General features: G+C 45.2%; 1 protein-coding gene across 1 annotated transcript in view; it reads right to left on the reverse strand.

Annotated features, from left to right (window-relative positions):
* The window catches only part of ANAPC16 (anaphase promoting complex subunit 16), a 393,067-nt gene that overhangs the window by 178,710 nt on the left and 198,583 nt on the right, over positions 1-15,774 (reverse strand).

The raw sequence follows: 15,774 nt of genomic DNA on the forward strand, positions 1-15,774 counted from the left end.
AGTCCCTGATCCATTTGGCAATAGTGACCTTTGTGACAGCTTTGCCCAATTTATTGTCTGCAAAGGATACAAACAACTGATCTGTTTTCCCTGTTTGTTTGGTCCTGTCTAAATAAAAACGCAACTGCCTGTGGACATCTAGTGTGTGGAATATGAATTCCGCTTTGTTAGAATATTTTGGAAAAAAGACTGGAAGTTCTAACGATTGTTGTAAGCAGAAACTGGAACAAACTTTAGGGACAAAGGAAGGATTTGGCCTGAGAGATACTCTGTCTTTGTGACAAACCAAGTACGGGGGTTTTACAGACAAAGCTTGAAGCTCTGAAACTCTTCTGGCAGAAGTAACCGCCACCAGAAAAGCAGTCTTCCATGATAGAAATTTTAGATCACATGTAGCTGCCAGTTCAAAGGGGGAGGAAGTTAAGGCAGAACACCACATCGAGATCCCATGGAGGAGCAGGATGAGAAATCGGAGGTCTTAACAGAGCAGCACCTTTCAAGAAGGTCTTACACAATCTGTTGCTCATTAAAGGTGGGTTTATAGATGCGTGAAAATTGGAAATCGCTGCCAATTGAACCTTGATGGTAGAGACTGAAGAGCCTTGATTGAAAAGAGAAGTTAAAAATTTTAGTACTTCTGCCACGGGAATAGAGATGGGATCCAGGCCCCGAGGTTGTGCACAAATAGCAAATCTTTTCCATTTGCTAGAATACAGTTTCTTTGTAGCAGACTTATGGGCAAGATAATATGTGTACAACCTCTGGATCCAATGTATGACTCCTGACTATAGTCGGAAGAGGAGGAGCCAAGCCGTCAATTTTAAGGTGTGCAGGGACTGGTGGAATAGTCCCGACTGATGAACCAAAAGGTCTGGGATCTGATCCAGGAACCATGGACCTTCCAGAGCCTATTCAAGATAGGGAAACCATACTTGACGAGGCCAGTAAGGAGCAACTAAGATCATTTTGCTCCCAAGAGAGATGCCTTTGGATCACCCTGGGAAGGAGAGGAACTGGGGGGAAGGCATAAACCAAGCCGGTGGGCCAAGGACGGGCTAGTGTGTCCATGGGGCTCTTCCCCGGAGCCGGGGTTAGGAGAAGAATTCTTGCACTTCGTGATTTAGTGGAGTCGCGAAGAGGTCGCAACACGGAACTCCCCATTTGCTGAAAATCTGACTTGCAACTGTCATGTTCAGAGACCATTCGTGAGGAGAGAGGATGGTTCTGCTCAGTCTGTCGGCTATCACATTGGACTTGCCCGGGATATGAGTAGCCACAAGAAAGCATTTGGTCGAGACTGCCCATTCCCAGACTCTCATGGCCTCTCTGCAAAGAGGATAAGATCTGGTCCCTCCCTGTTTGTTCAGGTACCAGACAACTGACATGTTGTCTGAGTGAACGGCAATTACGCCCTGAGGAAGATAATCGTGAAGGGCTTGAAGGGACAGAAGTACTGCCCTCATTTCTAGGATGTTGATATGAAGTAGGGTCTCTTCCGGGTGCCATTTGCCTTGGACTGACCTGCCCAGGGAATGCCCCCCCCACCCCATCTGGGAGGCGTCCGTGGTCAAAGTGGCTGCAGGAGGAGGTAGAACAAAGGGTCGTCCCTGATCCAAATTGGAGGGCACTAGCCACCAGCGAAGGTCCCGTTTGCATGTTTCCGTGATCCATATGAGGTGACTGAGAGGGAGTTCCTGAAAGGACCACTGAGCTGAAAGAAGCCACTGGAGAATTCTCATGTGCAACCTTGCCAAGGGGACTAGAAGAACCGTGGAGTACATGGATCCCAATAGCTGCAGGACCATTCTGGCTGGGGCTTTGGACCTGGGAAGTAAGGCTCGAACTTGAGTCTGTATGGTTTGTATTCTGTCTGTAGGTAGATAGACCCGCATTCGGTTTGAGTCTATCTCTACCCCTATGAATCTTATTCGTTGAGATGGCAGCAACACAGACTTTGGCCAAATGAAGGTGATTCCAAGGGAACTGCCCAGTGATATAGTGGCTTGTAGGCTCCGCAGTAGTAGATGCTTGGAGGTGGCAGTTGGGAGCCAGTCGTCTAGATACGGAAACACCTGGAATCCTAGACTTCTCAGGTGAGCAGTCACGACTGCCAAGCACTTGGTGAACACCCTGTGGGCTGTGGTGAGACCAAAGGGCAGCGCTGAACTGAAAATGACTGCCTCCTAGGCTGAAGCGCAGATGTCTCCTGGACGCTTGATGTACCATGATATGGTAATAAGCGCCCTTGAGATCTATGGAGCACATCCAAACACCTTTCTGCAGCAATGGGAGAATGGTTTGTAGGGTGACCATTCGAACTTGGACTTTCTGACTGAACGGTTTAGAATGCTGAGGTCCAAAATGGGCCTCAAGTCCCCGGTCTTTTCGGCACCAAAAGAATCTTGAGTAAGTCCCTAATCCGATCTGGTCTGCGGGACCGTTGGATGGCTCCTTTGCAGCAGCTTTGAAACTTCTGAGGCTGCAGTATCCCGCTGACTGGGTGGCGGGTCCGGGATTTTTGGACTGAGGTGGTGAGTGAGAGAAAGGGATGGTGTAACCTCCGGCGATAATTCAAGCACCCATCGGTCCTGAGTGATACCTTCCCAGGCTTTTAGGTGCTTCGAGAAATCCCCGACTGGCTCGAGCTGCACAGTCGGGCAATCCCTCAGGGACTGTGAAAGGCTGAAGAGCCACGAAAGGACTCGCGGTCTCCAGTGTTGCGAGGGCCTCTGCCGCCTCTGGGACGGCGCCTTCGAAGAATTTCCCTCCCTGCCTCTGGAAGGGGATCCTCCTGCTGAGAGGGGTAAGGCTTCTGAGATATACGGAACCACATTTTCCTCCTCTTTAGCCTTGGGATAAGGCCGAAGGGAGTGGAAAATCGTGCCTCACGGCAGTCAGAGTCTTACCCTCCTGTTCGCAGCGGGTCAGTGTGTCCTTTACCTTGGGTCCAAAACAGTGAGGACCCATCAAAGGGGCGCCGGTAAAGGAAGACTTAAAGGCCTCCGAATGACACAGGCGGAGCCAGGCTTGTCTCCGTAAAGCAATGCCTGTACTGCCGCTTACCGCCTTCGGCCGCATAAGAAATGAGCCTCATGGACGAGTTTGAAATGGACGACAATGTAGCCAGCTGAGAGCCAACCGCCTGGGCCAGCTCCTCAGGCAGGTTACCCAAGAGGGTATCGGATAGTTCTTTAATCAGATCCCTCTGAAATCTAGTAAAGTCGTAAGGTAGTTCAAGGACCTTAATGTAAAGGCCGCTGAACTTAGGGTGCGCTTGCATCGATCCATGCTCCTAGACTCCTTATTAGGAGGATGGACGGACGTCAAGCCTCTGCTACATCTTGCTGGGTAGCAGATGCCACCACCAAAGCGCCTACAGCCACACCTTTAGTTAGAAACTCTTTTCAGGGGTGCCGAGGAACTTATTTGGACGAGCAGGCACCGGTTCCACAGAGTCTGGTGTTCCGCCTCGACAGATCAAATCCAAGAGCTCGTCAAGCGGAGACACCCAGGAGGCGGAGGGCTGAGCCCCGAAGGCCTTAAGGAACACCGACTCATCAGCAGAAGGGGTTTGGACTGCCAGCCTCGTTGTTTAAAGGCTTCTAGGATGTCTGCAAAGAGACATCATCCGAGGACGACTTTAGGGACCCTCTGCATCATCGAGATCAGTGTCTGATGTAAGAGACTCATCAGGGGAGTCAACGTGCTTCCTCTTGCACAATCTTTTCCTGGGGGTTCTTCCGAAGAGGCTTCAGAAGGACCTCCAGGAGGGGGAAACCCCAGTGGGGTAACCTCAGGCCCGGGCTCCGCTGTCTAAGGACAGGGGACTGCCAAAACCCAGTCTCGGTATGCAGGGAAGGAGCTGGGAGACCGTGGAGGTAGCCAAAGATGATTTGGCTAACGACTCCTCATAGCCCTGAAGGCGGGACCACCAGAATCCTGGGAGGGTCCCACCTCCGTGGCCACGACAGTAGACGGCACTCCTGCCCGACGCACCAAGAGGGAGACTTGGGACCGAAAACATCAATCCCGGCATCCCCGGGGCCGACGGAAGAAGTCCGTGTACTGAACTCCGACCCAAGAGCCGGAGTTGGAGTAAGGGTCGGGCCCGACCCTAAAACCTCCACCGGTTCCACCAGCACCGGCTCCAACAGTGCCGAGGCTGTTGGAGGAGGAACCATAGTAGGGAGGACCATCGGCCCGCGAATGGGCTGGAGCCAAACTAGCTTTTGGAACACCGGAGACTGGAAGAGTCTAAGGAGCACCCTGTCGATGTCCGAATCAGACATCTTGGATGATCTGGACGATACCGATCGGGTCCGAACCGATTTCTCCATCGGCTCCAAAGGACTAGGGGACCGCTCGAATGGATTCTACAACTATCGGCCCGAGAGAGATCTCAAGGCAATTTCCCTCGGTGCCGATAAGGACTTCGCCCGGCGGAAGAGTCTGAGCCGGTAACCCTTATTGGCTCCAATATCAGTGGAGCCGATGAAGGTGACCGCCTCGATGCCCCAGTCCTCGGCTCCAAAACCAGAGGGTCGAGGCTGGAGGCATCGAGGCAGATCATTCTGCCCTCGGCCCAAGTCCGTGGAGCCGATGGAGAAGTCTGCCTAGGTTTTGGCAGTCGGTTCCGACTGACTGGTCGGAGCCGACGCTTTTTTGAAGGAGAGGGAGACGAAGATAAAGCTTCCTCAAGGATGGCTTGATTAACCCCTTAAGGATTAATTTGTTTTTCCTCTCCTGGAGGACCCTAGATGAGAAGGCGTGACACACGCTACATGATTCTTGTAGGTGCTTGGCCTAAGAGTAAACGACGAGGAGTGGTCGTCCGTTATGGACATCTTAAAACCACACTGGCATTTTTAAACCGGAGGGTTTATGTTCTTTTGACATGACTAGAGAAAACACAGTTATCTAAGATAACACGAAAAACTAGAAGTTCAAATTATAAAGTTTTTTTTTTTACACAATGCACAAGAAAAAACACAGAAAGAGAGGGTCAAGACCCTCTAACTAAAACGGGTACTTGACCCACAAATAAACGCTAGCCACAAATAAACGCTAGAATAGCAAAAGGGGAAGGCCCCTCTAACTAAAACGGGAAACCTTCCCTTAACAAAAAAGAACAACTTTCTCAACAAAATCAGCAAATACACACACGTATCACAAAAATAGCTGTTAAAACAGCTTTTGGGATGAAAACTAGCAAATTCCTGACAGGAAAAGTCTAAATAAATTAGTACTTAGCCCAGCCAAGTTGAGACCACGTCTTAGCTTGTAAGCGGCAAACGAGATCTGGGGGATTAGTGGTGGTGCATCCTGGGATAAGAAATAGCTCAGCCAATAAGAGGCCTCGCTCTATAGCATAGCGTGCCGAGTCGGAGCCGAGGAATCGGCTCCGAGCCCATCAGTACAGAATGTAGGCGAGATAGGATCACATAACATCATTTGTTTACTGGGAAAGTCCGACTTGGAGCCAAGGCAATTTTCAGCGAAGGCCCAGGGAGATATGCTCCAAATGCATGTCTTTGTAACGTGGGAGGAAACCAGAGCACCTGGAGGAAACCCACATGAATGCAGGGAGGGCATCCAGACTCCGCACAGAAGGCACTCCAGCTGAGAATCAAACTGGAGAACCTCTTGCTGTGTGGCGACAACTCTACTGCTGCACCACTGTGCCATCAGTCATAAAATATCAGGATGTGCAGGCAAAAATGAGAGCAATGTGGAAGATACCCAGACAGTTCCAATACTAGTAAGAGCAACGGGTCTTATAAAAAAATCTACAATCATACTTAAGATATGTTACCAGTACATGTGTAACTCCATATGAATTGCAGAAAGAATCATTGCTAGGCATATTGCAAGTGCTAAGAAGAGCACTTCTGGCTGATAAAGATCGAAGCAAGACTAAATTACATGGACTTTAATTGTACTTTGACTTAGGAATAAGGTCCATTCCAGTCATGGTATTAGAAACCCAAAAGATTTGGAGAAATTAAACAGAGAGAAATATTATATTCATGAATTGCAGAAGATATCCAGAGAACTAAGCCAACACAGAAATGGAGAAAGGAGATTCTGCTGACAGGGATGACTGCAGTTAGGGATACAGAGAATAGGCAAGAGGGGACTGGAATTTACTGGAGAAAACTGGCAAAGGTAATAGGAGCAAATAATCAGATAAGGAAATGTAATGGAATGGGAAGAGGCCAAGAATTCATTTGAACTGCAGGCTAGAGATTGCCTTATTTATCAAAGGAATGATATAGGTTCATAGGTTCATACTAGGCTATCTGCCCTAGGGCATTTATAAGCCTAGCCAGAGTGTGTTTGGCTTTCGCCACCCATTTTAAGTTAATTTTGCTATGTCCTTTTACGAGGTTAGTATACTGTGCCTCTGTCTAACAGTGACACAGAAGTGATACCTGGGGTAAACCTACGATCTCCCATCCACTCATCAAGATTCCTCTTGAAGAGAGTCAATGAGGGACTCTGCCAAACCTGGACTGGGATTTTATTCCAGAGTGAAGGGAGCCTCTGGGTTATGAATCTGTCCCTCCAGCATGTCCTATTTATTTCAGTGCTGAGGTTCAAGTCTCGAGCGTAGCTCGATGGGATTTGGATTTTCTGAGGTGCAGCATGCCCATTAATTCGGTTGGACATGGCTTTATCGCCAGGCACAGATCGCCTCTGAGCAGGCGGTATGCCACTGAGTAGAGCTGGAGTTTCTTTAACCGGGCAGCATATGGCATCTGTTTGAGCCCTTTGATCCTCTTGGTGAGGTACTTTTGGGGTCTTTCCAGTTGCTGCAGGTGTCTGGTAAGGTACATCCCAAAAGGGGCATTGTACTCAATTATGGGCCAGATGAGGGATGAGTAAAGAGGCACGATGGCCTCCCCTGATCTAGATGTGAATCCCTTCATGATTAGGTGGGCTATATAAAATGTTTTTCTAACCACTTTGGCCACATTGTTGTCAAATGAGAGATTGTTATCAACTTGGGTCCCCAGGTCCCTAATTACTTCTTCTGTATTTAATGGATTACCACCTGTGTGGTAATTTGTGGGCACTTTGTTTTTGCCAAAGGGGATGACTATACACTGTTTGGCGTTTAGCTTGAGGCCATGGCTCTGGCACCAGTTGTCTGTTTCTATGAGGCCCTTTTGGAGGATGCTTGTGTCGAGTATATGCAAAGAGAAAGGAATAGGAAGATCCTAAGCAGAAGACTAGCACTGGTACAGTTTTAATAATAACAGAAGCTGCTGTTTAAAAAAAAAAAAAGAAGTTACTAGGGTATATAAAATATTGCAAGATAAGTACAAGAATCAAACAGAGGAGGTTAAAAAGAATTTGATAATCAAGTCACAAGGAAACAATGGCAGAATATATGTATAGTTCCCAAATACACAAAATCTAGAATGCTTAGGTTGTTTAGAAGTGTTTGCATAGTATTTTTATACCCCAAGCAGACCTCAAAGAATTGTTCCTCAGGTACATGACAAATGCTAAAGGTGTGATGGTGAAGAAAGTGGTAACAGAGAATATATTTTTTGGGACTGCAATGAGTTAGCAGACTTAAAAAAATAAAAGTGAAAGATAGAGTAGTCTGCAGGGCATTTTTATTTTATCAGTAATAATGGATGAGCAAATTGGTGTAACTAACTAAATGTTTTGTTTTTGTACTGTGATATAAAATCAAATTCCCTAAGCACAGTAAGGCCTTGCTGAGTTTAATTACGGTGACTGCCAAAAAAGCAATTTCTAGAAAATGGAAATCAAAATCTAAACCAACCACATTAGAAGTAGTGAATAGCATATGAAAGAACTGGAAGTAGGATCTTTAGGAATGGGTAGGAGCAAATTACATAGAAAGAAAATGGAAATTGTGGGAACAATACATGCAGAATAATGTTTTGGAGGGGGAATGAGGTTTACGGGAAAGCAGGTACGGAGTCAGCTTTGTAATGGTCGACTGACAATGACTATGTAGAAGATTATAAGTGAGGCATATAACTTTTGCAACTGAAAATATATGTCAATACTTTTTCCCCAATTATATAGAGGTGTAATAGCCGATGTCATAAGTGATAATTCAATAAAAATGGTTTCTTTTTAAAAAGGTACCTATTTATAACTCACACCCCCTTACTCCCCCTTACTCATTTAATTCCTTACTAAATCACTCTCTCCCGACTCTAAATATGCCATAACCCTGTTTTTTAATCCCATTTCATACTGCAATTCCTGTTTGTATTCTGCTAACCTACCTTTAAATGGTCTAAAATTTCTCCAAATATTAAATTGCCATACGAGTTGCATCCATTTCTTAAGTAATGCTTTCTCATTACGTCTAATTTTGTATACTTAAACTGTAGATGGTACCATACCAGTGTATTAATTTTGAAGATTGCAAAAATATTGTTAAAATGTTTTTGTAATAGTTTGGAACTTTTCTCCCTGGGTTTCTGCTGAAAATGAGCACAGTACAGTTGTGTACACTTACCATAAATGAAGACGTTCGAGTGTATTCACTGTTGCAGTCATTACATTTGGGTAATCCTGCCGGCAGGTTGCCCTCAGTCGGCCTAAATTCTAAAGTCTTGGGTCCTGCGTCGGCTGCTGTCGCCCATTCCCTGACGTCAGGTCGTCAGGGGTATAAAAGAAGCAGCCAACGACATTTTCTTTAGTTTTTCTTGCCCCAGATGTCAGGTGCCCCCTAAAAGAGTAGCCAAAATGTATATCTATATATGAGATTACATGCACCAATATAAACTTTACCTTCATCCATAAGCAAATACACCACATAGGTTGTATAAATCAGAGAAGGAAAGATAGGTTCCATCAGAAGAAAAGGGGGATGGTGAGTGGGTAACCTGGACTGCAACAGTGAATACACTCGAACATCTACATTTATGGTAAGTGTACACAACTGTACTATGTTCTTCGTGTTTCACTGCTGCAGTCATTACATTTGGGTAGATTCCCAAAGCTATGGTTGGGAGGCTGGAGCTAAACAGCATTAGGAGCGGCTATGAGACCCTGCAGAACTGCAGTGGCAAAGCCTGTCCTGGATTTAGAGTGGAGTGGCAGATGATAGTGCTTTGTAAAGGTGTGCACTGAACTCCAAGTAGCTGCCTCTAAAATGTCCTTGGTTGGTACTCCCCTGAGAAAGGCTGCTGAATTGGCTGCAGCTCTGGTGGAATGTGGCCTAATGCCCTTAGGCACTGGCTTGCCATGGTACAAGTAGCAGAAATTAATGCAGTGGCCTATCCACTTTGAAATAGTCTGCTTTGAGATAGCCTTTCCTTGTGATCCTGCAGCATATGCCACTAGCAATTGCTCTGTCTTTCTGAAAACTTTGGTTCTGTCCAAGTAGAATCTAAGCGTCTGTGTACATCCAAAAAATGCAGAATTCTTTCCCCCTTGTTCTGTGGATTTGGATAAAAGGTTGGCAGATGAATGGTTTCGTTAAGAGCCACAATGGACACCACTTTAGGCATACATGTTGGGTTTGTCCTCGGGGAGACCCTGTCCGGATAAAAAATGATAAAAGGTTCCACAGCCATGAGTGTCTGAAGCTCTGAAACTCATCTTGCAGAAGTTATTGCTAGGAGCAGAGCTGTTTTCCAAGATAAAAACTTTATATCAGCAGTAACAGCTGGCTCAAAAGGAGGCAGGGTGAGTTTTTCCAAGACATAGTTGAGGTCCCATGCAGGCATTGGTGATCTCCTTGGAGGCCTTAAATTTTTGGCTCCTCTGAGGTACTGTTTTAATAAGGGATGAGAAAAGATTGGTGGCTCTGCATTGTAATGAGCCGAAATGGCAGAGACATGAATTTTAATAGATGAGAAAGATAGGCCCTTGTCCAGCATCTCAGTTAAGTATTGTAAAATCTGAGGAATATTTGGCACAGCTGTATCTGTTCCTTGTGCCTGGTTCCAAGCACAGAATCTCTTCCATTTTCCAGCATAAGATTTTCTAGTACTAGGCCTTCTGGCTTCCAAAATGACATTCATCTCAGCTTTGCTGAGAGGTGTGTTTTGCATGACTACATTATCCGCCATGCTGCCAGGTTTAAAGTCCTGAGCTGGCTGTGCAGGATCGGATTGTTTTGCTGAGACAGTAGATGCGGTACTTGAGGTAAGGTCTAAGCTGGGCATTGAGACAAGCTCCTTAATATTGGATACCAGTGCTGGCGGGGCCAGTCTGGTGCAATCAGTATCATCTTTGGCTTCTCCTGTCTGACCTTTAGGAGTACTTTGGGGAGGAGAGGCAGAGGGGGAAAGGCATATACTGATAGGTTTTTCCAGCTGAAGGATAGGGCGTCCACTTTCCATGCTTGTCTGTGATAAATCCTTGTGCAGAAGCAGAATCTTTTTAGTTGGTAGTTGTGACGGGAGGCAAATAGATCTATGTCCGGGCATCCCCATTTCCCTGTTATCATGCTGAAGACTTGTGGATCCAGCTGCCACTCGTGGGGATCCATGAGGTTTCTGCTTAGTTTTCCTTCCTGGCAGGAATTGTGCTTGCAGATGTACTTGGTAAGTCAATGCTGTGTCCCACAAAGTCATGGCTAGTCTGCAAAGGGGGTAAGAATGTGCGCACCCCTGCTTGTTTATATACCACATGACCGTGGGTGTTGTCTGTCTTTATCAGTAGTTGTCCTGGATGAAGTAGGTCCTTAAAGGCTGTCAGGGCATTTTGAACAGCTAGCATCTCTTTTTGATTGATATGTAGATGCATTTGGTTTGAGGTCCATGTGCCCTGAATGCATCTTCCTGCCATGTGAGCCCCCCAGGCATAATCTGATGCATCCGTTGTTAGTGTCTGCCTGGCTGGGGGTAATGTGAATGGCTGTCCCTTGTTTTGGTGACAAGCCTTTGCCCACCATCGAAACTCCTGTTGCAGGCAGGGAATGAGAGCAATTATAGTTTCCAGGCTGTGGCACTGTTGAGTCCAAACACTTTTTAGGTACCACTGAAGTTTCCTCATATGCAGTCTTGCATATGGAATTAGTAGGATGCAGGATGCCATGAAGCCCAAAGCCTGCAAAATTTTTCTTGCAGATAACTGGGCCTTTGCTGCTAACATTCTGAAATAGGTAATCGGTTGTCTTTGTTTGTCTGGCGTGAGATAAGCCATCTGGGCAGTTGTATTTAAGCTTGCACCCAGGAATATTATCTCTTGAGAGGGTACTAGCTTTGATTTATTTTCGTTGACTGTGTACCCTAGGCATGTCAGAAGCTTTTTCACAAATGCCAGATGCTGCAGAAGGATGTCCTTGTTCTCTGCTTGAATTAGAATATCGTCCAAGTAAGGATACATTTGTATTCCTCTTTGCCTACAGAATGCAATTACTGGTGCCAGGCACTTTGTAAAGACCCTGGGCACAGTAGATAAGCCAAAGGGCAGTGCAGAGAATTGGTAATGCATTGAGCCAGCCTTGAATCTGAGGTATCTTCTGCATATTTGTCTGACTGGGACATGCAGGTATGCCTTTTTTAGGTCTAAAGTTACAAGCCAAGCGTTCTTGCCCAGCATGGGCAGAAGCTGCTGCAAAGTCAACATTTTGAATTTTGGTATATCCAGGAATGTGTTCAGAATCGATAGGTCCAGTATTGGCCTCCAGGCCTTGTCCTTTCTGGGTACCAAGAACAGTCTTGAGTAAAATCCTTGTCCCCGCTCTTGCTCTGGCACTTGTTGACTGGCCCTCATGTCCATGAGGGATGAGACTTATTTTTGTGCCTCTGCCCATTGATTTTTTGGCAGATCTGGCCAGCCATGTGCTTTTGGCAGGGTATGGAAATGGAACTCGTAGCCTTGTGACACGATATTTAGAACCCACTTGTCCTGGGATATAATGTGCCAATTTTGAGAAAAAAGTGCTAATTTTCCCCCTAAGGGTGCTACCAGGAAATAACTGCTTAGTGCAGGCAGGGAGAAGTCATTGGGACTGTTTCCTGTAAGGTTGTGATTTGTCTTCTCCACTTTTGGAGGTAGAAGCACCCCATTGCTTTGACCTGTATGAACCTTGCGCCTGTGATCTGCCCCTTTCAGGTCTGTCTGACACAGGAAAGGACCAATTCTTAGTAGGCCAGTGTCTACTAAACCTAGGTGGCTGTACTTGTAAAAAATCTTTGACAGTTTGCATAGATTTAGCTTTGTCCTCCATTTTCTTTAACACCTCTTCTGCCTTAACACCAAACAAAGCATCATGCTGTAAAGGTGCATCTAATAATTTAACAACATGAGCAGGCAGATTTTGTTCCTTTAGCCAAGCATGCCTCCTAATTACAGAACCCGTAACTGCGGCCCTGCAGGAGGCCTCCAGAGAATCAAAACCACATTGCAAAGTATGTTTTCCAACTTGTTCAGCTGCATACAATACATCCTGCATTTCCTTGTTTTCTGCACATTCAGAGTATAACATTTTCTGTTTAAGCAATGCCATGACATGTTGCTGATATTTAAGCATGTGAAACTGACAGTTTAAGGCCCTTATAGCCAAGGTAGCAGATGTGTAAACCTTTTTTCCCCATCTATCCAGTGCCCTTGAAACTCTGTCAGAGGGGGTAGGGTTTTTTTGCAGCAGAAGCCTTAACCCCTTTAGGACCCTGTGAAATAGTTTCTGGGTCTGCAGCAGGGTTTTTGAAAAGGAATTTGTGAGAGTCAGGAACCCTGTAATATCTGTCAGGCTTAACAGGAGCTGGAGGTAAGGAGTCAGGGGTCAGACTAGACTCTGAAAATACATAATCTACAATGTCTAACACAGGTGGAGTGGCTGGAGGCCTGTGTTGAGGTAGTAAAAGGAAGTCCCTGAGCCTTTTCTTAGATTTTGAAAAATCTTGGCTCTCCCAGTGGAAATGCTCCCTCATGGTATGTAAGGTTTCCCCAAAAGAATAGTCCTCAGGAGACGAAGCTGAAGGAATAGATTCTTCAGCATCAGAATCCTCATGGGGGGAAGAGAATATTCCTGGTCAGAAGAGGAATTAGAAGAAATAGAAACCTGATCTGAAGATTCATAGTCTGTCTCTTGCCTAGGCCTCTTATCAGGAGGGGGATGGGAACCCGTAATCAAGTCTTCGGCTATTTTGAGCATCTGTTTTTTGGGCATGGAGGACTGTCCACGTGGCTCTTGAGTTTGTTTCTTTGTCTTTGAAGGTACTTTAGTCTTTGCCTTTGAAGCTGAAGTCGGTTTAATGTATAGACGTTTAGGTCTGAATACACCCCCAGAAGCCAGTGCCTGCTCAGCGGCTCCGGACCCATCTGAAGAAATGTTCGAGGCTCCAAAACCTCGGGTTTCCAGTGGCATAGCCGACTCCACGTGGGAGTCGGTAGCGGCCTGTGACTCTAAAGTAGCGGGCATCTGGGGCTGCGAAAGCGCCTCACTGAGAACTGGCGACTGGCTTAGGAGAAGCTTAGTCGTCTGTTTTGGGCCTCGGTTGTCTATCTTTTTCTTTGCATTTTTTGTGAACTCCGGTAGTCGGATGGCTATCCGATGACATTTCTGGATAATTAAACCTGCGTCCAAAGTAGTTTAATGCAAAATCATACTGACGCTTAATAGTGCATTGGTTAAATTTAGCACAAAACCGACAACCTGAAACGTTATGGTCAGGGTCTAAGCAAGGAATACAGTAAGAATGAAAGTCCTTATGAGGTATTTGCTTTCCACAAGAAATGCAATTATTAACTTTTTCTGACATCGGTCTGGAGCAAGAAAAAAGTTTCCCCAATGGGGTACTTAGCTTTAATGAAGACTTCGGATCTGAAATTCTAACACGAAAATCTCAGGAGTCAGCCGACCGGCACTTGCAAACTGCTTCTGCTTCGGGCACCGCGCAGCAAGAAAAACTAAAGAAAATGGCGTCGGCTGCTTCTTTTATACCCCTGACGACCTGACGTCAGGGAAGGGGCGACAGCAGCTGACGCAGGACCCAAGACTTTGGAATTCAGGCCGACTGAGGGCAACCTGCCCACAGGATTACCCAAATGTAATGACTGCAAAAGTGAAACACGAAGAACATCTACCCTATCCGACTATCCCAGTAATCAAACGGCAATAATTAATTAATTCACTAGTCAACTAAGTGGTGTAGAAACTGAAATCAGAACAAGTGACAAAATTTCACAGCCTAGGAAAAAAGCCTTTCAAAAATTAGGGCTGCATCAATTCAAAAATCAGATTGAAGGATGGACTCATTGTGGACATTTCATTGTGTTTATGGCAGAAAAAGGAAAAACTCTCTCTCATCTGCTGGCAGTTGAAAGGAATCTAGAGGACTGTGCATTACACACCAGCAGGAGAGAGTGTTGCGTCTTGTACAGCAGCAGATGAAAGCGCTTTCCTTAGCAGATGGAACAGTTAATGCAACATTTCTTTTGATTTTGGGAGATGCACGTGCACATTTTCAGCATTTGTTTATCAGAATGTACATCTCTGTATACTCTGCTCCTTTTCAAAGCTGGCCCAAGGAGAAAAGCTCCAAGTAATACATGTACAATAGGTTCAAAAAGCAGATAAGAAAAATTACAATTATTTTTAAGAACTTCACAGAAAGAATGCATATAGAACATGTAGTAAGACAGTTTTACAAAAGACAATGGTACGTATTAATAGATAGATTTTATTCATAACCAATAGAGTAAAAAAATGGCTCAAAACAAAAGGGGAAAGAAAAGGTTTACAAGAGCATTCTTTTAAATAAAAAAAAGGTACTTGCGTATTATCACAACCAGATTTTTGCGTTGTCTTTTAACTTTGCGTTGTCTTTTAACTTTGTTGATTTCTACTGAAACGGCATCACTGAAGTATAATATGGGAAGGGTACACTGTCAGAAAGTCTGCCGGGATATCGGTGGTGGTTTTAAAAAATGTTAGGACTTATAATTTTTAAGATTTGTGGGAAGAGTCCTTTAAACACGTCAAGCGTTGATTTCTGTGATTGCAGTGGTTACGTGTGTATGTCTGTTGGTTCTGAAAGGAGTGTGGCAGTTAAGCGGATGATATTGCGCACAAGCGAAGTTTAAACAGCAGATGAGGTGCTTGCTATTATTTTCTGTAGTGTTTTTGTAGTCTTAGGGTAGGTTTACCAATGAAATCAGCTGTGAAAAGAATAGTAAAGGTTTTGAAAACAGATCTCTTTCCTTCACCGACCGGCAGCATGTCAAAGGAACGCCTTGAAAGTGGAATGGGACTTGCTTAAACTGACACGAGATGCTGGCGGTAAAGGGGAAACCTATTTTTCAAACCTTATTTTTCCGACTTCAGTTTCAGCCGTTTCAATGATAAACCTTAGTAAAACTACTAACACATTACAGAAGACATGTGTCTAACCTTCATAACACAGTACTGCTACTACTTGACCTAAACAGAAGCAACCAGCATTGCCGCAAAAATCTGGTTGTGATAATACGCAAGTACCAATAAAAAGTGAGGTTTAAGGAAAAATATTTAAGTAACATGTTAGTGAAACAGAGTTAAAGTTGTACAGCAGTGTGCATAAAGAGCAATGTAAAAAGACATGTCCAAGAGGCAACACCAGGGAAATAGGTAGAGGTGCCACTAGAGAAAGTGGCTGGATCATGCTCTAGAAGTGTGAAAGATGGAAACGGATGGCTAGTAGACAATCTTAGTGAGAAGTGGATGGATCATGTGCTAGAAGTGGGAAAGATGGAAACGGATGACTAGTACATAAGCTTAGTGAGAAGAAAGTGGAGTAAGAAGATTAAGAATTACAGTCATGAAGAGAGGCTGTATGGTTTGTG

The sequence above is a fragment of the Protopterus annectens genome, chromosome 14.part0, assembly GCF_019279795.1.
Source record: "Protopterus annectens isolate FY-2018-M chromosome 14.part0, PAN1.0, whole genome shotgun sequence".
In the NCBI taxonomy this organism is placed as follows: domain Eukaryota; kingdom Metazoa; phylum Chordata; order Ceratodontiformes; family Protopteridae; genus Protopterus; species Protopterus annectens.